At 41.9% G+C, this 21618-nt stretch overlaps 1 long non-coding RNA gene across 1 annotated transcript; it reads right to left on the bottom strand.

The window, feature by feature from the left end:
- Window positions 1–329: 329 nt before the first annotated feature.
- On the bottom strand, window positions 330–20884 carry LOC114016585 (uncharacterized). Its single transcript, XR_008734995.1, has 2 exons — window positions 20489–20884; window positions 330–9490 (listed from the first exon to the last, which is right to left on the bottom strand). It is a non-coding gene; the product is annotated as an uncharacterized LOC114016585 (long non-coding RNA).
- Between the last annotated feature and the right edge of the window lie 734 nt (window positions 20885–21618).

The raw sequence follows: 21618 nt of genomic DNA, 5'->3' as shown, positions 1-21618 counted from the left end.
AAAATTTCATTTCTATTTCTTTCATTGCCCTACAGGTCTTCGGTCAGGAAAAAGAGGTGTTTGAACACTGGCTCAGTGGCGACCTGATGAACATGTAGACACAGACTGGGATAATCTGCAAACTTTCTTGTTATCAACAAATGTTAAAACATTTTTGTTAAAACAAAAACATCTTTATTGTTATCGCAGACTTATTTTTTCTTAAAAAGTGCATTTTTCTGTGGTATGGGGGTCTGATTAATCTGGGTGTAAACAGGCTTAAGTAAAACGTTAAAAAGAATGTAACAGAAAAATGTTCTTTGTAGAGAAGAAACGGCAGTACATCAGGGTTTAGCTAAAGACTTTCCATCTTTTTTTTTCTGTAGGAAAATAAAAGTATTTAGAAATTTATAACCCATTTATTTGTATAGCACAGTGCATTCCCAAAGGACCCAGAGGTACCTGAGCTCTTAACAAGCCATATACTTTTGAGGTGACAGTTTCTCTGCTGATGAATACAACCATCTCTGGACTGAAACACAACTGTTTAATAGGACATAGCAAAGGTACATGAAGGCAAGAGCCAAAGAAAAAACAAATATGCCCAAGATGTGCGCAGTTAATGCAAAATATTTGTGCTGCTGTGTTGCTGGAATACACATGATCTCAAGTCCAGGAAAAATTAAAAGCTTAAAAAAGTTACAACCAAAGAAACAACAGGACAGTGCCAAGTGAAAGGTCACAAGACAAATGAAAAACACATCAAATGGCTCACCCACTGATGTACTTTAATAGCAAAATGACCCCCATCAAAATGTTCACCATGAGTGCAGTATCAGAAACTCTCCAAAGAATGCATGAAAATGTTGGCTTCCTAAATTAATCAAGTTTTATAGCTTGCTTGGAAATTTTGGTCAGGACTTCTAAATACTAATGTACCACTTCAGTTAATATAATTTCCCCTTAAAAACACACCTTCTTTTCCAGTAATAGGAAGTGTGTTTATTGCTGCCACCACCCCAATTTTATGGCATCCTACGTGCTCACGTGTATTGCCCAATACTAGGAATGATCTTGGCTTAAATTGTATGTCCATTTGCCTTAATCATTTCACTCCACTGTGCAAAGGGGAAAAAGTAAATAAAGGTTTAATGTGAAATCAGAAGGCAAAGGGACCACACTTTCTAACAGTCTGTACTATGCTCATCCAGAGCAATTATTATTGCTCATTACATTTCCATGCAGAAATCATTACATTTTATATCACAATATGCATTTTTTTATAAGTAAGCTTTAAGCAAATTAGAATACTTAATATGTTTTTTGAACTTTTGCCAGGCGTGTGCTCCCAAGCTGGTTCCTTCTATTTACATTGTAGCATTTATCCATTTCCAAATATGAGAAGATTTATCTATCAGATTCTGTGCAAATTCAGTACACAGATAATTTGTAAAAAGCTTTCTTTTTCAAAATGTTCTGTGGTTTTTCTAATCTCATCTCTTTTCTAATTTCCTAATCATATAACCTTGAAGTCTAAAGACACAGCCTGTGATAATCTGTGTAAACTGTCTTTATTGTTATCACAGACATTTATTAAAAAAAAAAACAACAACACACACACGCGCACGCATTCAAAGCTGCCTTTTAAGTAATACTTTAGTCACAGTTCAATCAGATCCACATTACTGCTACTCATCAGATAGAAAGTGTTCACGAGCAGGAGGGGGATATTGACTTTAAAAATTCACTGGCGAGGCGTACAGAGCCTGCAGGAATGTCAAAACTCCAACCTGCATTTTGATGTTTTTGCCTCAGGTTAGTCTTGACTGACATGCTTGGAGCACTCTTGTTTGTGCTCCGGCATCCATTAACTGTCCTTGACTCAATGTTATACGGGCCTTTACGGTCAGCTCGGTGCCTAATGGTTACGGCAGATTAGATGCCACGAGGTGTAAGAAAAGCATACGCCTCACTTTAAGGGATCACATTGGTCAGTCCCTGCTTCATTAGGGGGTATTGTTTGATCCTAAATTAATGAGAGCCTGTTAATTATTATTCTGATAACTCTGCTTCACGTGGGAGCATGCCAGGCAAGTGGTGTTGTAAAGAAACGGAGTTTTGCAAAAGAAAACAGAATGTCAAGGTTGAGATGTCTTTGAGTGGGCTTGGTTTACATGTAAGGCATTTCGCTCAAGTGTGGATGTGGCTGGGTGTGGGGAAAAGCAAGTCTTAGCTGTACTTTTGTTCAGCATTGGACTGCCTTGCAGAAACAGCTCAGAGAAGGCTCATCAGTCCAGCATATAGATAGATGTATATATCCGTTATCCCGTGCCATGTGCATTGCTGTCTTGCCTTCTCTTTGACTTTGTCCTTCCCTGGTTTCCACAAAGTTTTTGAAAAACAATCCAATACCCACTTGCACTTGGGTTCAAGGAAAGTCTCCCTTTCAAAACAGGGTAAAATGGGTGCAAAACCGGTGTTAACATTAACAATCATTTTAATCATTCTGATGTCACTCACGCTAATGTATATATAGAGAGAACTCTACAGTAAGTGCTGACAGGTACAAATGTGCCCATAGAAATGTTTTTCTTTAATATCAAGCTCAGATAAGCTTCTGAGGTGCCTATATTCATTTACTGGGAAGTACTGAGATTAGACAGATGTCTCAATTTAAAAAGGGAGAAAAAAATCTCATGTAGATGTGACACTCGTTCACCTGTGTTTTTCTGCCAGTCTATATAATGCTATCAGAACATAACCAGAGTTTTGATTTATACACCTCATTTGACGTTGACTGGCAGCTCTACAGAGAACACATGTAAAGAGATGGTAATTTAGAAATATGGAGTGCTTATTAGGCCAAATGGAAAGAAAAAAAAAGATCATTTCGTTTTACTTCTTTTGAAATTTAATGGGGGCCAAACCACCAAAACCGAACATCACTGCACTGAGGCACTGGGAGCGTGAAGCTGGACAGGGCCCAGGATGTGCAGATGGCCCCCAGCTCCGTGAAAGGCCAGGCAAGGAATACAAAATGCCCTAAATTCTAGCTTTGGAGGGGCTTGACATTTTAATCTGTCTTAATAGTTGAGGGCAATCTAGGCTATTAATTGACCTCTTCCATCTATGTGAGATATTTCACCAGAGAGAGGTGCTCCTCACTGCTCGGTGGCTTGGTGCTCCTCAGCTGTGGTTCACAGGAGGCAATGTAGAAAGTGCTCCTTCAGCTCTCCAGATCCCCTGTGGCCATGAAGTTGGCTGCTTATATTTAGCTTCTTTCAGTTTAAAACCCTTGCCTAGGCTCAGCAAACTCCTCGAAGCTGAAAAGCTCTAGGAAGAAAGGCTTCTAGATAGGAGCACCATTTTTTCTGGTAGTGTCACAGTTGACTCAAGCCAGATAGTGTTACTGGCAACAGCTTGGAGCTTTTGAAACAGTGAAATGTTTGGAATTAGAATATGACACATTATTAAAAAACTGAGATGAATTAAGAAAAAGAAAGAACCATATGTCCCCACATAACTTGTTAGGATTTTGGTCATGAAATGTCAGGAGGTCACATAGCTGACTTTTTTCACTAGCTGACTTTTTTTCAGTAGACCATAAATTTCATTATCTTGAAACAATGTTTTTCTTTCAACAAAAAAAGTTAAGAAGGAATTGGAATTCTGTAAGCGCAAGGGTGGTGAGAAATGTCTGTATCGTTTTCTCACTTTTTTGTGTCTTGCATTGCTGAAGCCACTTGAAATGTCTTCTGTCTTTTGCTTGTTTTCCTTTGGAGAAGATTTTACTGCTTGTGAATAGTTCTCAGCTGAGAGCTTTTGAGACCAAATGCCTTCTTCCCAGCTGCAGAATGAAGCCACAACAAGAAGCAGCTTCATTTGCAACTTCCCCACAACATTAAGCCTTCCTGCCTCAGCACTGACCTAGTGTGTGGCCAGCTTGGTTCGCGTGGGGGTTCCAGGCTTTGGCATCAGTTGTCGAGATGCCTGACTGTCAGCAGACAAGGTAAGCTCCTGGCTGGTGTTAATTTGCCTTGAAATTTAAAACCCCACATCTATAAGCATGCTGGGTTGTGTGGATCACCCGGTTGTGTGTTGAGTCCCAGATGGAAAGTATCTGTTATCTCCAAACTTGTGCTGCTTTTCATAAAACTCCCAAGCGAACCTGGGACCAGTACAGACCTTAGGTGTCTGGCTCTTTCCTAATCTGCTCCAAGTCTTGTGCTGGGGTTCAAAGTGAAAATAGTTGAAATGGACAAAGCAGTCACTTCTTAGCTTGACAACGTCCAGGGTATTACTGAAAAAAATAATCGGTAGAGCAGCTCCCTGGTCACACACCTCACGAGGCGGTATGAGGCAAGCGTTACGCCTCCTGCCAGGCACATGGATCGCAGTGGGAGCTACAGGAGGAGAAGCAAGCTCTGCTTTGGCCACTTTCCTACAAATCTCTTCTTGCTTCTGCTTTCAGGCACCCCAACAAGTGCACAGGTACATCAGGAGCTGCATCGGGCTGCATCTGGGCCAGACACAGAGCTTCCTTTCACAAGCTTTGGGACTAAGAGGTAGGTAAGCACGACTATAAGCCGTCACCAGCTGCTGTGCTTCTCGGAGCAAGTCCTTCAGCCCCAGTGCTGCAGGTGGACTGGTGCTTGTGTGTGTATGATTACAATCCCATGTGAATGTGGAAAAAAAGTCTAGTCCTGATCTATCCTGAAGACAAATTGCAACATGCTTTACAAGCTGTGCCTACTTGAAAAAAAGTCTTAGTAATTTCTAGAGAAGCTCCATTTCCTGGTGACGTGTCATCTTCTTGAGGCTACAACAGAAGGCAAAACTTGAGGCTTCTGGGAACTTCCTTTGGGTGCAGGTTTTTCTAAATGCATAAAAGGATCTGTGTGAGTGAGAGCAAGAGGTGTATCATAAAGTCAGGCAGAGCCTTGCACTGTGCGCTGTGCCACCAGGCGGCTGATGCAACGTGCGTTCGCTGGGAGCAAGAGCAGCAAGCTTTTGGCCCTCCATCCTTACACAGAAGCAAGCACCTGCTGAAATTGCAAGGAGGCTTTGAGCCTCCCATCTCTGCTAGAGGGTGACACACAATAAACTAATTCTGGAAACCGCCAAACCTTGATGTATATATGTATAAATTTCACCTCGTTACAGCAGAGAGAGCCAAATCCTGCACTCTGTTGTTTCGTGGCAATCTCTATAGAAATCATATGCCTGCTGGAAGTGCCTGTGTTCTGGGGATTACCTCTGTGGAATATACGTGCTGTAAATGGAATTTTTTAGTCCTGTGGTTGGCCTCCCGGGAGCGGCTTTCATTGCTGTGATGGAGGGAAGGCCAGGGCAGCGTGCGCGGCTCCCACCTGGCCGAGGGGAAGGCGTGCCGGCTGGGCGCTGTTTTGTACTTGCTGGTTCTTGACATTTGATATGCTGCAGTCGGGTGACAGGAATCAGGATCTCCAGAGCTTTGCGTGTGTTCGTCACAGTGCTATTTGTTTTGCTATGAAGTTTCCTGCAGTTTTCAGCTCCATCGGAGCTGCTGCGATTGCCAGATAAGTGTGTTTGGCTGTGGGTGCGGCTGAGCCAGAGGAGGGTGCCATTTCGGAGGTTTTGCTTTGGGATATTTTTAGCTGGAGGAATAAGCACGTGCATGAGGGAGTTTTCCTGATGAAACAGATGATTTCAGCACGCTATGGAGTTCACCTCAGTGTGAGATTCGTTGCGCATAGCGGATATGAATAAAAACAAAAGATACCTTTAAGTCAGCTGTCACTGATGCTGACTGGGAGCCCAAAGCAGCTCCCACTAACGAGCTACCCACCCATGAGTCTCCAGTGTTGCTACTCGTGTGCAGTGCCCAGAAATGAGAAAGATACATTTGATTTTGACTCTGTTATTTGACTCTGTCCCTTAACATGCATCTCATACAGGTCGTTGTATGTGGTGCAGCTCAAACACCCCAAAGTGAAGTGCTAGGGGAGAAACCAGCAGCCTGATCTCACCCAAAGACCACAAGCACCTAACCCAGTGTTACGGCCAGATTTGAGATGTACAGAGGCACCTTGCATCATGAACTTCTGCACTCAGCAGCCACGTAGCCTCAGGAGCAGCTCAGCATACCAGCTCACCTGCTGCTTCATCTGGGGGTTGCCCACGGACTGCCAACCCACCCTTGCGTGTACAGACCTGCCCTGAGCTGGATGGTGAGGCACTCGGCCCACACCCAGCAGCTACAGGCATCCAGAAAGGAGGAAGACAAGTCACCTTGCTTCCCCAGGGGCTGCTATAAGTCTAGCCGGGGGGAGGTGACCACATACTGGCCAGGCTTATCCACCCGTTCTGTAGTAATCTACAGTTCCCCTCTGATCTGCTGGGATTTCGCCCGTCAGATCTGTCTGCCAAACCAGTCCCCTATCACCATGATGTAGTGCTGAAGGAGTAACCAACACTAGTGTACTCTCTCTGGCTTCAAGCTGGGGTCACCATGCCTGAAATGGTGCAGGGGGTCACCCACAGAGCCAGGAAAAAGAGCAGAGAGAACAAGTACGACAGGTTGGATGAAGGCAGGGGTGGTGCAGGGCTAGTCTTTTGGATTTTTCCTGCTGCCTTAAGCCATGAATTTGAGCAGATAAACAGTGTTAGAAAATCCAGATCAGATCTCTTCCTCCCTGCAGTCTTGGTCATTTGGAAGGAGAGCCATGGGGTCCTATGTCTGCTTGTCTCTAGTGCCATGAAACTTGCTTTCCCTTCTTCACATTGGCACACTTTCCACAGGGGGGATGCTGGCGAGTCATCGTTAGGCTATAATCCAGTGCCCTTTTCCAGAATGAGGAGACGAACTGACTCTGGCAAAGCACTGAACAGAGATCTTGCATTTCTTGGCCAGATGTTTGCCGTGAAAATGGAAAGGTACCTACTTTTAGGGTGGGACCCAGGGGCTGGGTCTTGAAATGAGGAGGGGTATTAAACCGCAGAGATGGCACTAGAATTCAGGCAAATGTGCACCGTACTTTTATTAACGGTGAGCAGGAATTTTCGAGCATTTTCCTGGAGCACTGACCTCTTAATGCACCGTTGCAAGCTTGGGTTTTGAAATTCCTCACTTATTGGCATTTAACCCCCTTAATTTGATCTGGTCCAGCCATGTCTGTAGTAGCCTGGAGACTGACTGAAGGAGCGACTGGTGCAGGTGCTTCATTAAGGTGGTGATACATGCAGAAGAAAAAGTATCCACAACATAACTGTCCATAAGCAGTTGAAAAAATAAATACATCAGCATTTTTCCTGCTATTATAGTACGTAGCTGTTTCAAACTTAACCCTGCAAATGCTGGTGTCAGAAAAACTTAAAGATGTGCTACTTATGTCCTCCATCTGCAGAAAACTGGACAGTCTTAAATCACCTGTGCAACCCAATTAAAGCTAGACAGAACTCCATTTTTCAAAGGATGGCTTAAGTTAATCCTCATACATACAGATGAAAGCTGAACTTCCGTAAGCAAATTTTGACAAAGGGGAAGGGCAATTGCTGTGTGAAATATAGACACAGGAAAGATCGCGGATGATAAAAGTAGTGCAGTTTAGCATATTAACACACATAAATTTTTAAAAGTATATTTAAACAAGACAAGTTAACTGTCCAAAGATAACTGTTTAAATGAAAAAAAAAAAGATCTTCAATTTAGAGATCTTCCTGTGTAGTTACTTTTTGAAGCTGTTCGCACCCTGGGCTTCTACACCGTCACTTGGGAATAAGTTGTAAAATTTAATAGAGCAATGCATATAAAAGTAATTCCTTTTGATTCTTCTGCCTCCTCATTTCATCAGGTTATCTTAGGTCTTATGTTCTGGGAAATAATAAATAATCATAATTATCCCCTAGTCACCTTCTCTGCACCTTTGAGGATTTTCTAAACCTACCTATTTTCTGAGACAAAGTCTTCATTATTTTCTATCTTCTCTGGTTGTCCTTTCTCACACTTTTCTGTTCCAACACTGGTGCAATTAGATATTTTTTTTATTTTGGAGGAAGACGAGGGGTGAGCAGAGCTGCTCTCAGCCCAGGATGTGGCTCATTGTTGTTGCTGGCATTCATCTCACTTCTCGGTGATTCCTTATGTCCTTCTTTTCTCTCTGTCACTGAGTACTGAATTGACGTTTTTCACAGAATGACTCTACAGTATCTATAACGACTCCTAGACCTCCATGAATGGCAAGAGTGTATTTAGAGTTATTTTTTCCTGTCTTTATAAATATCAACACTGAATTACTCCTGCCACTCATCCACCCCACCATTTCGTTTGTGAGTTTCTTCAACAGTTTTCAGAGTCAGCTTTTGCTGTAACTCTCCTGTGTAATTTTCTGTCAGAAAGCACTGCCGTTTTGGAGTTCACACCTTTTCCTGGTGATTAATGGATGTACAGAACAGCAGAGTCCTCTTAAAACCACATCGGTAAACTCGACTGTATCATTAAAATGATGATTGCTACTTACTTTAACTTTTATTTCATAAAAGTGTGAGCCTGTTAGTCACCTATGAAACCACAACAGGAGTTGCTTACATTTCTTTAAGAGTTTATAGTGAGGAAAGTTATGAACAGTGTTTTAAAAAAACAGTAAATTTTAATCAAATTATCCTAATCATTATGTTTGTGGTCTCCTTTAAAAACCCTGAGAGGTTTGTGTGCATGACTTCCCTCAGAAGAATTTATAACTCATTCTCGAGATAGATATATATATAAAATCAGTTATTAATCTCATTCCTTATTACATATACCACCAATCCAATCAGGATTATAGAATATTCATTCTAGTAATTTCTTTCTAAAATACCTTATATCATGACATCAGTTTGACACAGATCCACAACCTCATTCTCTCTGAAGAAACAACCTCCATTCACTGCTTTTCTTAAAAGCAAGTATGGAGCAGACTAGGTAGAAAGCTGATCCATACAGATGTGTATATGTTAGTTTTTTCTCATTCTGTTTGCCTGGGAGTGGTTGCATGGCTTCTTCCATAAGATTTGCATATGCAATTTTGCATAAGATTTGCTGGACCTGAATAAATCCTAGTAACGCTCCTGTTTGGTTGTTGTTGGTATTTTGTTTCAATTTACAAATAAATGTAGGCTACTGGGACATTTCCATCCCCTTTCACTTTTGCATCTCTTTCTACACTCCTGAAGGTATTCCTCCAACATCTTGGAGTTTTCATCTTGCATCACAGATTCCATGTAATCCACCAGTTCCCTTTTTTTGGCTTGTTCTGCCAGCACTGGAGACCTCTTGGTAGAGGCTGTGGGACTGTTTTAATGCTGCACATCTTTCTCTTCCCGGTAATTTATACTAGGCAATTTTTAGAGACTATAAAGGTATACGTCAGATGTGGAGATTACATCTTCAGGTTCCTCAGAAGCTCTGCATTATCTTGCCAGATATTTATCTTGGATTATGTTGCCAGTGATTTTAAGAAAATACTGATCTCAGTTTTCTCACTTCCAAAATCTGTCAAGGAAAAAATAAAGCCAAAATTCAGCTCCTGCATGTTCAAAAAAATATATATATGCTGCTTTAATTATAAATATATTGAACATATATATATATAAGAAAGTATACTGACCATATAGTGATTGAATTACAACAATAAAACATATATATATATATGTATTTCTATATGTATGTACACATATGATATGGTCATCAGCTCTTATTCTGCATTCATCCTAAATCTTTCAGGGGCACTGAGCCGACTGCACCAATGCTTTCCCGTGCATGTGCTTTCTCTCAGAATGTCTTGGGTTTTGTGGGCAAAATAAAACCTACCTCTCCATTGTTCTCCACACGGCATAGGCACATTGCTTCTGCTCCTGTGTGTCACAAGCAGTTTTAATAGGCTCAAGCTCAGATTTCCACTTGACCTGATATGGTAAACATATTCTGGGATTCCTCATCAAAAGAGTATACCAGGGGAAGTTCCTTACTTATTATTTCTTGTGATATCTTTCTTTTGTAATTGGGTAACACATTCATTCATACGACAGTAAACTGGAATAAAGCCTACATTCTAATATGTTCCAAGTCTGGAATAAATAAATATACAACATCTCTCACACACACACTTCTGTTAGTTAGTATGTGGTAATTAACATTTGTTAAAATGACTAAATTTTCAAACATGGACATGCTCCGTGAGAAAATCTCAGTGTGATTACACAGTGAGCCTTCCGTCAGAAGATAATAAGTATTTTTAGCACACTGTCTTACTTTTGTATGAATTTTGTCACATCCCAATCGAAAAAAAAAATAAAAAATCAGCTTTGGATTCTAGCAGTCCTCGTTTTCCATCAGTCAGGACACCAGCATTTTCACAGTCAAGAGAATTCTCACGTTGTTGATTTCATCCCATTTTAGCACGAGACACTGAAACTAAACCCCACATTCCTGTGATAAAATGGTCTGGAAAGGGGTCGATGGGCAGTGTGAGGGAGACCAGCTGCTGAGATGTTGGGGGAAAACTCTTTGGAGCAGCCTTTTCCCCGTTGTCTTGCATTGCACACAGCTGGTGGGAGGGAAAGCACTTCACTGGGGACAGGATCCTTTTGGTGATTTTTCGTTCTTTTTGCACAGGTGTAAATAACTATCAAAATGCACAGACGCAGAAGTGCAGGTTCAGATCTATTGTAAGATAAAAGTCACTGCTGGTAATGGGATGTCCATCAGATAATTTGTGAGTTTAGAAGGCAACCTTCCAAGGAGGTTCATCGTGTATACCATTATAAAACGATCAACAAAAGGGATAAGGATGAGTTTCATATGGAGGACAGTGAAGTGACAAGTAGGAAAGCCCAGTAGATTTGTGGTCAGAAACTTCTTTGCGTTTGTTTGATTGCTTTTAACTGAACCTGGAAAGCTGTGGTAAGCAAGCTGGCCCAAGGAGGCATTTCAGGTTCTGCCCTGGCAGCCAAAGGGTGGCACAACATTACCAGGAAAAATGGCAGGGAAACATGGAAAGGCGCTGTAAAAGTGAGAGTTAAATAGATTTTTGACCAGTGAGTCTGACCTAGGGAGGCAGCTTTCAGGGCTTCATCTCGACCTGAATGAGAGCTGTTCTGCTAGGACAACAGTGAAATGAGACTGGCAATTATCACTGGCACTTTTACAAGTGAGGAGCTTAAGGTGCTCATGTGATACCAAGTGCTTGTTGTGCAGTGAGCAGTTTTTCTGGAAGCCTTGGCTTTGTTTTCCTTTAGTCCTGAGAACAAAAAAGAAATGTTGCAAGGAAAGTGCAGAATGAATCCAAAAAGAACAATGGAGTTGTGCTTGGTTTGTTTAATTCTGAAATCAAGGTCACTTAGAAGTACTACAGCTTTTGTTTGTCTTATTGGTGTTTTTTTTTTAAAGGGTTGTTGTTTTGGTTTTTTGGGGGTTTTTTGGCAACATCCTTCTTTTCATTTGACGGTCCTGTCATCCCAGAACTGTATAGGTTACTGATCCTGCCTGTATTCAAAGCTGTTATTAAGTGGAGTCTTTTAGATTTTAGAGAAATGATAATGGTTCCAAAGATGACAGAAAGTGGCAGCTGGTGACAAAAAACCCCCTTGATAAGACGACAACAGTAAATCAAACTACTGCCACTTTTTCGTTTCATGTTTGTTAATACCACCTCGCCTTTTGAAGTTTAAAGCAAGGTTCAAAAGAGCCAGGTGCTGAATCATAATATTAAAGCAAGTAAGGAGCTCCATGAAAGAGAGGAGATCTGAGAGGGGAAAGCAACAAACACGGCTTTCAACTGCCTTTTGTCGGCCTTTCTGCAGATGTCACCAGTTGTTATCCCCAGCAGAGGCTTCAAGCTTGTAGCAGTGCCTCTGGCTGATTCCAACTCAACGTTTCAAGTGTCAATCAAAAAGGAAGGACGCAGCTTAGGTCCTGGTCATTGTCCTGTGAAAAGAGCCAAGCATTTAACATTGATTTAGCTCCCTCAATATACAAAGATAGAGCCAGCTTTGTGCAGCAAAAGGGCCTTTGGCAAGGTTGCTTGTAGAGCAATTCCATCGCATCCGATGCTCCTTGGTTTAGCTGTCACACTGCAGTGTCTGGAGTCCTATGAAAAGTTATTCAGGAATGAGTGAGCAAATTAAAAAGAAATAACATGCTCTCCTAAATAGCAATGCAAGCTATAGAAAGTGTTCTTAACGTCATTTAGCCCTGAAAAGCATTTTTAATAAAAGTATTTTGTGCTTTTAAATGCCTTTTAACAAGGAGAATAAGATGTTTCAGGACAAGAGGGGGCCCTTGTGAAACCCATCTCCATTGGATTGGATAAGCAAATTGTACCCACAAAGCGTCTTTGGTCAAGTGCTTGCTTATTTTGTTTTCATGCCACATACATTCATCGTCACCCACATACTGCACTATCCTTCCATATGGGTGTAAAAAACGCCCCCAAACCCAATGATGACAAAAAGGCCCTGTATGAATGCCACAGATGCCCCCCACTCCGGCCTTCCTGTTCTTTCTCATGTCAAATTCCTGCCTATCTCTCTCATAATTTTTTTAAAAGCACCTGGGTAATTATTTCCTTCTCAGCCGCTGCAGTGCCCACCCGCCCCCACCAGCACTGCCGATGAGCCGTGCCAGTCGCTTGGCAGGGTCGTGGAAATGACAAGTCAGTTGGTGGCCGTGCTTGGACTGTTTCAACAGGGCCTGGTGAGGGGCAAGTTCTCACACGTATGGTAGAAGCCACAGCTCTGTCCTTACAAAACAAAGTGAAACTGGGTGAAACACAAATAAAGTGTGCCTATTATTTTAAACAAAGTCAACACAGGATAGACGTATCCTTTTTACCTAGAAGTAATGTTCAATTTGTGAGCAAAAATAAATTATTGTAAGTTTGCTTATAAGCATGGTTCTTCTTTAGAGGGTTTTCTGTATTGTTCTGTTCAACTTTAGTGCATCACTGAGCCGCAGGTTGACCTGGTATCACAGAGACAGTAGTCTTGGCCCAACAAAATTCTTCCACGTTCATCCAGATTCAATCAGAACAAAGATGGGGGAAATGTTGCCCTTTTGCAGGATCAGTGTTGCTACTGTTTTCTGTTTTGCACAGGTTTTTTCCCCCAATATTTTCATCCTCCTCTGTGCAGAATTACAGGTTCAAAAATTATGGAAAACGTCACAAGGAATAGCACATTTCCATGATGGCAATCATTTTTCAGAAGCTTCTTTCTCTTCTTAAAAGACGGTTTTCCAGTAATGACTAAGCCAAAACCACAGTGACTGACAGGTACTTCTCAGCTCCAGGGAAACAGCGCAGCCCCTAAAACTAGCTGTGCGCAATGCTGTTTTTTCTGAACGTGGGGCTGGGTTACTCCCGGTGAGCCTCCAAGGAGCCACATTCCTTCAGGCTGCTCATGCACTGGTCCAGCTTGCGTTATGCACAGTTTAGAAATACTCAAATAGATGATCTTGCTGGAGTTGGTTGTATTTTTAAGTACATCTGTCATTACGGACACACACACATCTGCGTTCCTCTAAAGGCATTTCTAATAGTTCCCATAGCTGGCACTTCAGTGGGCAGACAGCAATAGTAATAATTTTGCAACGGCATTTCTTTTCACATCTTGAGAACTAGAACTTGTTTGGAAAAAAGTTCCAGGAGAAGGAAATTACATTAGAGTAGAAATTGAAGCATGTGCACATGCATGCATGTATGTGTATGTGTGAGGGAGAGCAAAACAAAGGTGAAAACAAGCTGGGGATGCTTTATACCGAATCAAGCATTATAAACTGAGGGCTTCAGTGAACCTAAAAAACCACAATTAAGGTCAAATTATCAGCTTGCTGATATAATAATGCACAATTAAGGTAAGGAAACAGTCTTACCATTTTGTCACAGTAAGATAATGAGGAGAAAAAGAAAGGGACAAAAACTTAAGTAAATTTCAGCTTGATCTAAGTTTTGGTCATGGTCACAAAAACGTATTATCGCTCACACCTGTGTGGCAGTGCAGCTCAGGAAGCAGGGCAGAGTTATCCTTTATGGTCTTGGTGATCTAATCCATCCAGGACATTTTTCATCCTGACAGTCCCTGGCTTCCTGTGTGTGCTTCTCACTCTGCTCCTCCGGTAGTACACTCTTCCTTGCCTTGCTGGGACAAACTCAGCCTCCCTTTAATAAATGCACCTTTCTTGAGGGTGCCGGAGAGGCCCAGCTTGCACAAGGACAAGATTTGATGGGCCACCATTGGTGAATGGCTAGTGAAGGCCTGCTGATACACTTCTTAAAACACCTTTGTTTAACCATTCTTGTTGTATGGGGAGCTAAAAAAATCTCTCCCACACCTTTGGTGCCTGGTTTGCTGTTCCCCCACGGGACAAAGCTTTTATTTCACTCCCTACCCAAAATAGCTCATTTCTCTTATGCCTCCTCAACCTGTTTGCTCCCAGCACTCCTGCTTCAGTGAGGACATGTTTTTAAAGATCACATACATGAGCCATTCATTCCCCTTGGAGGTCAAACCAAAACAAGTGACAGGAGTAATTTTCTATGAGCAAGTAGATGTAAGTACACTGCAAACTAGTTTCAAAACTTTTTGAGCAGCAGTGCCACATACCATATCCTTGGAGGTCTTGAGATAATGCATTTGCATTCTTTAGTATCATGAGAGTAATGTTTCTGGTTGCCATTGTATCCACTGGAAATAATGACTTCTGGTCACCACAAATTAGTAGATGCAAACAGCAGACTATATCACAGCAACTTTGTTAATGCAGAAGCCATTGTACAACCAGACATTCCTGCCTTATCCATAAAGAGTAATTGCCTAAGTGTTTAACTGGAAAAAAATTGCATAGCCCTGGGAGTGTCAGGGATGTAGCATTTATGAATCAATTCATAATTTCATTTATATAAGGATGTCATTTTTTTACTATAATCACAAAATATCATCTTGCTTAAGTGCTTGTTATTACCATTGTTAAAGGCTGTGGCACAGAGAAATCAAGGTTAGTTTGTTTTTATTTTACACAGTGAAACTGTATTTGCACTGTTTCATCACTAGCAAAACCTCGGTGTATGTAGTCCATAGTGAGCATTTTCATTCACCTTTTCCACACAAACACCCTCTTCGGTCTGCTGATTTTCATACAAATTAATGGATGGCAGACTGCAAAATCTAAATTACAGGCATTGTCCTCTTCTTCCTTTGTCAGACAAGAGTTCTGCAATGATGCCTCCAGTCAACATTTTCCAGAGCCGATGTGACTACAGGAAGTACCAGCACATTGTTTTAAACTATTTTCAGTGCCTCTAATGAGAATTATGTTCAACTTTGGATTTTATTTTCAGAGCTACCAGGAGTTCTCAATCTCAGCTTGAACCGTCTTTGTAATTAAAAATATAAGTCTTCCAAAATGAATAGCCAAACCTGGAGGGACCCTCTCCTGCTGGACTCTTCTGACAGCTATGCCCACTTACGCAATGTCTCAGTGGCAGGGCTCTTTCCCAAAGCAAGGAGCCTCCAGCTTCAGGCACCTGCTCCAGTTCAGTACCAGGACTGCCTGGTCTCAGCACTTGTTCTCCTTTTACCATGCCAAAAAACCACCAAGACCATCTTTGTGAGACCATCTCTGTTTAACTGTTACACAATAACAGCCAAGGAAGTACCAAGGCAAAGGTTACATTCCCTTGGGGGGTAGATGCCAACCAGTGAAGGGCATCTAACACCCACCTAACTGGGGATGGGGTGTCATGACAAAGGCACAGAAAAGCTGGTTGGAGGAGACTTCAGGAAGTCTCTTGTCCAGCCCCCCACTGCAAGTGGGACCATGCCCAGTATTGGATCAGCTCTAGAGATCTTCTATAAGGTTCAAGCAGGTTATTTTGCATTGAGTAATTAATTAGACCCTGGGCCAGAGAGAGGTGGGAAATCCCAAGATAACCCATTCTGGTCTAAAGGATACACACGTTCCATCACTTCAGTAGCAGAGAGGATTAACACTATTACTGCAGTCCTGGTGCTCTAATGGTATGTATGAGGCAAGATTTTGGAGAGAGAGAAGTAACACGTTAAGCTAACAGATCTACCAGCAGGCTATCAGGCTCACAAACCGCTGCTCAGATTCAATACCAGACCTGAAGAAAGCATTGTATCTGTCTTTCTCCAGTGTGTTTTCTTTTTTTCCAGCTGAAACTGTTCAGTGAATGAGACTGCATTTTCAGACAGTTTTGGCTGCTCTGAAACAGCCTTTTTGTCTGATTCTTTATACTGATCACCTCTATCAGACATATCCCATATGGCCATCATCAGCAAGCTGCTGGTTCCATAGTAGGCATCAGATATCTGCTGGTTCCATAGTAGGCATATTTAAGTTTCTCATATGTTTGTCCCACAGTTCCACTAGCTTTTGTAGTCTGAAACGGTATCCATTTTCATCGTCCTTCTGCCTAGCGACATGCTGTACATGACTTGTACATCACCCCCTGTTCCTCCCCGACTCCTTGTTTTTATTTCATTGCTCATGCCAGTAGTCATGATTTTAAATAACAAGCTTACAGCCCATATTACTCTGTGTAAGTGCAATAAACTTGTTTAAACAAACTCCTCAGAGAGCTAATACGGTTTTGCTCAATCTTTCTATATGACAGCATTAAACATCAGTCATCCTCGTCCCTGCAGGTTTGCTGGGTTTGTAGTATGCCATATTACATTCCCCACCTAGGATCACCAGCACTGGACTGGTGCTCCTGCCACTAGTCATAAGGCTGCAATTTCAGTACTTTGGGGATTCTTTTCATTTGTACCTTTAAGGTTCAGGTTTGGGTTTTATTTTTTTTTATCTCTCTAGAACCACAAGTATAAAAAACTTTGGTTTTGTTATTTTCTAAATAAATGGGTGAATAGAAGTTGCAGTTTCAAGGTATTCATAGAAATGTAAAGGGAAAGCTTTAGGAAAAGCCCTATAGAATGATGCCCACTAAATGTTAAAGTGTGCCTAAGGCTGCAACTGACATAACATAACTTTGTCATGGAAAAGTACACGCATGCATCATCTTAGTATTACATATATGAAGAAAGCCATATACACGTAATCGCAGACCAGATGTTAACACTGCTTTTTAAAAATATTGGTCAAGAAAAATAAAGCTGGTAATTAACATGTCATTAAAATATGTCAAACTATTTTCTCTTTAAGGTAACACTAATAATTAAGCTAGCATTAAATGTATCATAAATATAATTATTATATGCTTTAATCAGTTTGATTTCAGTTGTGTTTTGTTTTTTTTATTCGAGTTCCCAATAGTCAAAGTTTTCTCCGTACATTAAATATACTGCAAGATGGCACAGGCTAAAGTATGCCAGGATGTGTGTGACTGTGTGATACTCACATCTGCAGGAACAGCAAACTTGATCAATCCCTGGTATTACCAGCTCAGTTCAGTTGAGGATCTGGCCCCTACTGTGTTTATTATTAGATGGCATGGAAGAGAATATATTCATTTTCTGCTGAACTTTTTGATGGCCTTGCTCTTTCTTCCTTTCTTTCCATTTCTTATACCCCATCCAAAATTTGTGCTGCAGAAATTCAATGTCCCTGTTGCTTTTTTACTTTTTTTTTTTCACTTGAATCTCAAAGCCAACTAGATTTCATCATGGCTTATATGCTCTTCCACTTGCTATCTGTAATCACAGTCATTGTGAAACTCAAAGCTAAGTCAAGAATTGTTGCCTTTTTATGGCTCCCTCTTTTATATATGTTGTGTTGGAGAGCGGTCGTTACCGCTTTTTTGTCATTATTTCTGGGCTTCACTCCATTAGCTAGTGAACAGGCCTTCTCTCATTGCTTTCCTCCAGTAAATACTGTAACATTCAGCTTCCTTTCAGGCTTGTGCTTTTAAAGAAAATCTTTGTACAATTAAAGATATGAAATTGCTAAATACAAGGCTGCATTCATTGTTCTCCCTTTTTAAAGGTTTAATCACACTTAATGGCTCTCTTGAAAACTTGAATTTTCCATGTTGATGGTTTTACCCCACTGAAAGAGTTTGCTAATATACTTTTCAAGTGTTTTCTCCTTAAATGAGCTATTCAAGAAGTTTTGTGCAGAATAAGATTGAGGAAGGATATATCCAGAAACAATTATGAAAAGGGTCCAGGGCTATCTGTTTATCCGTCGTCGGAGATTCATGAGCTCAGCAGCAGCCAGAAATAGAAAAGAGAAAATATAGCCGTGTCCAGCTTTGAAGGACACATCTTGAAATGTTCCTCCTTTTGGACCTGTCTCAGAGCAACAGTTGCTCCATCTTGAACCTTTGCACGGTGCAGTCCCTGATCGCCACATGCGAAGCACTGACCATGGCAAGAACTGGGCTGAGCACACAGCCCAGAGAGGTGGTGACTTGGGTCCTGCATGTCTCATTCCAGCCACAACCACCACCACGATGTCCCAAAGCACCTCTCTGAGGAGCTTCTACCTGTGGCACTGCCCGCTCAAGGCTGGAGTGATGTTGTTATGAGGAGGGGACACCCACATCTTTACTCAGTCCTTGGTAACCAACTTTCTGTCCGTGACTGATCAGCCAAAAGTATACAGCCACCCCTACGAGACACAGGCTGAACACCCATGCGCTGTTTGAAGTTTTGCCGTGGCTTTTTACAACATCTAGGAATGAAGCCACGAGCCCCGTGGAAGCTCTGGAAACTTCCAAACAAAGCATCAGTAGCACAAATTCCTTTGGTTTGCCCAGTGTTTCTGTCTTGACAGTCAAAGCCATTGAGGGTATTGGACTTTGCTTCCTGAGATATCACATCTCCTTCCACCAACATGACCTCCCATGACATTTGACGGGAACAATCTGGACTGTGAACCAACAGGGGAAGTTTGTGAGCTTATGCAATGAATTTCTCACAGCTCCTGGATCTAGGCTCTATTATTTGCTTTTATCCTTTCTGATAGTTATTTATCTCAGTGCATTCAGAAATAAATGCACACCTCTTTTGTGGCATACATTTTCCATAAATAAACATAGACAAATGTTTAAAACAAACCCAGAGATTCCCAGTCCCATCCACTTCTGCACAAAACGTTAAACAGAACAAGCACAAGTTGTACAGAACATTTTACAAACTCCAGGGGAAGCAGGGAGACAGAGAACAAAATAATTTTTGCTATTTTATTTATATGTCTAAATACTTGGCAGCCACTCAGCTACTTTTGTAATGGGGACCTTGTAAGTAGGTAGGTGCAGGTTTAGTGAGATGAAGATTATAAATTAAATGTAGTAGGAGTAATATTTCATCTGTCTGTCTCAGGGCTGAGACCATAACATAAATCCTGAGATACTTTAGATTAGATAGATGTGATATGCCAATCTCCACTTAAATATTTTGGGTCTGCTCCCAATAAAGTTAATGGAAGTAGGATCAGCTCTTTATTGCTCCCATGCTATCAGTGAGTCTTCACTTTCCATCAAGCAATTCATGTTTTGTATTACATTGATACAAAAGCCTCCTTCTGCTCGTCTCAAAGCCAGCAGGTTTCATTTTATCACCGGGAACCCTGTTAGGGTATTAGTGCTTTAAATTGAAGCTCCCAGACCCGGTTCACATGGCTCAGAGCCACTTGTCCTCGTTGCGAGTGCCCTGTCCTTACTGCAGCATGTGCAAAGTACTTAGTTCTCAAGTGCTTTTCAGCTGGACAGACCGAGGGACACAGACAACTTTCTGTCTTCTTCCTACTCTCCTCCACTGCAGTCCCAGGTTTCTCTGGAGCCCCTGTTTGCACCAGGATTATCAACAGCATCTTTGAGGCTGCTCTGTGTTGGGCTGGGATGAAGCCATCAGGGCATGCAGCTTGGAGCAGCTGCACTTGCCAGGGCAGCAGCTGATGTGCCAAGGACACCCCACCACCACCAGTGTAGGCCACACGGTTACAGCCATTGCGTACAGTCATTTTAAATTGTTTCACTCACACTCTTAGACCAGTTGGATTTGCTCAGGTTGGGAATGGGATTGCCTAGCAGAGGGCCCAAGGGGGTGCAGGCAGAGCACCCAGGGAGCTTCCCAGTCAAGACGGGGACTTAGGGCAGGAGTCGGTTGTCTGATCACCTGTTGCTAACGGCTTCAGTTTATCTAACAGACCTCTCACCATCGATGAAGCAGAATTTTCAGCCCAGGTATTTGAATTCAGAGGCCTGCCAGTCATATGAACCTGAATAGCAAATGCTGCACCCCCCTATATCCCTTCTGGATTTGTTACATAAAACCAAATAGCTAGGGAGCAGAGACAGGATCAGGTGGCGTACCTAACCAGTTATTACAGAGCACGGTTTCTGCATTTCTGATGAACCGTTCCTGGAAGATTCTTATTAAAAATAATGGCAAACAGCAAATATAAACCAGCACTTTAACTATATACTGTGTGAACGGGAAAAAGGGATACCCAGGCATTAGAGGCTTCATTATGTGCCACGTTTTGCTACATTTACATATCACCTGGTACCTGAAGCAGGCCTCTCTGGTCACCGGAGCTGCCCACAGAAGTCCCAGCACATCCTGAAGCACGTGTCCCCCTTCCACTCAAGCCAAGCATGTGCTTGAGGCGGACAGTGATTCTAAGCACTTTGCTGAAGCCAGCTGCCGAGTTTGTGATGGAGGGGTAAGCTAGCACTCCAGGTGAGCGGCAATAGCCAGGTCTGTGACCTTTTCCCTCACAGCCGGTTAAACAGGCACCACACACTATCAGGTTTCTTACAACTGCACTAACACTCACTTCCCAATTCATCTTGGAGTGCAGATCGCCAAACGGTCCTTTCTCTTGTCCTCTGGTTCTGGTTTTCTTATAGGCACCACACTGGAAAATAGTGCTGTATCGCCTCAAGCCCACCAGGAACATCACACCAGGACGTCTTCAAAAGCCGTGTGATGTTCATACAGTTTGTTTTCTTAAATACAGAGTGTCTCCAAAGTTACTGATTAATTTCACGCAGTGCAAGGAGAACTATTGATTTCCCATGTCTGCTTCTGACCCTTTAAGTTATAAAAATGCAAATACATTGCTTAAAGAGAATATTTATTTATTCCTTTACCTGCTAACATGTGACTTCACCACAAAAAGCAGCTTTTGCTCATTTTGTTTTGATAAACCCTGGCGTGTTTGGTATTTCACTGAAACAATATGCTAACATATGAATTTCTAAGCTGTTCCTTGTATCAGACTCCCCCTTTTCCGCTATACACTCCATGGCTCTCCAGCACTGCCAGAGCGCACACAGAGTGGTGGACTTGCAACTTCGCTGGCAATGTTTATTTTCAAAAGACAAATATTGTGCCAGCGTTAACTTCAATTAGGAGACTTATTTGACAATCTGACTACTCCATCTGATGCCTCAAGGGCAAATTTCAGCACTTTATGAAAGATGTTGGCCAAAGACTGATCTATATGAATAAAATATAGGGGAGAGAAGTTTTAATGAACATTTGAAAACAAAACTATCAAGAATTAACTGCAAATATTTACATGCAAATAAAGGGTTTGTTTTATATCTGCGAAGGCCAGTGCATTCGGAAAGAAAGCTGCCACTCCATCCTTTAACTCACCCTGCTGTACCTCCGTATTACAAGCGTCTCAGG

This window comes from Falco cherrug, chromosome 13 (assembly GCF_023634085.1).
Source record: "Falco cherrug isolate bFalChe1 chromosome 13, bFalChe1.pri, whole genome shotgun sequence".
Taxonomy (NCBI): Eukaryota; Metazoa; Chordata; class Aves; order Falconiformes; family Falconidae; genus Falco; species Falco cherrug.
This window is presented reverse-complemented; position numbering and strand designations above follow the sequence as displayed.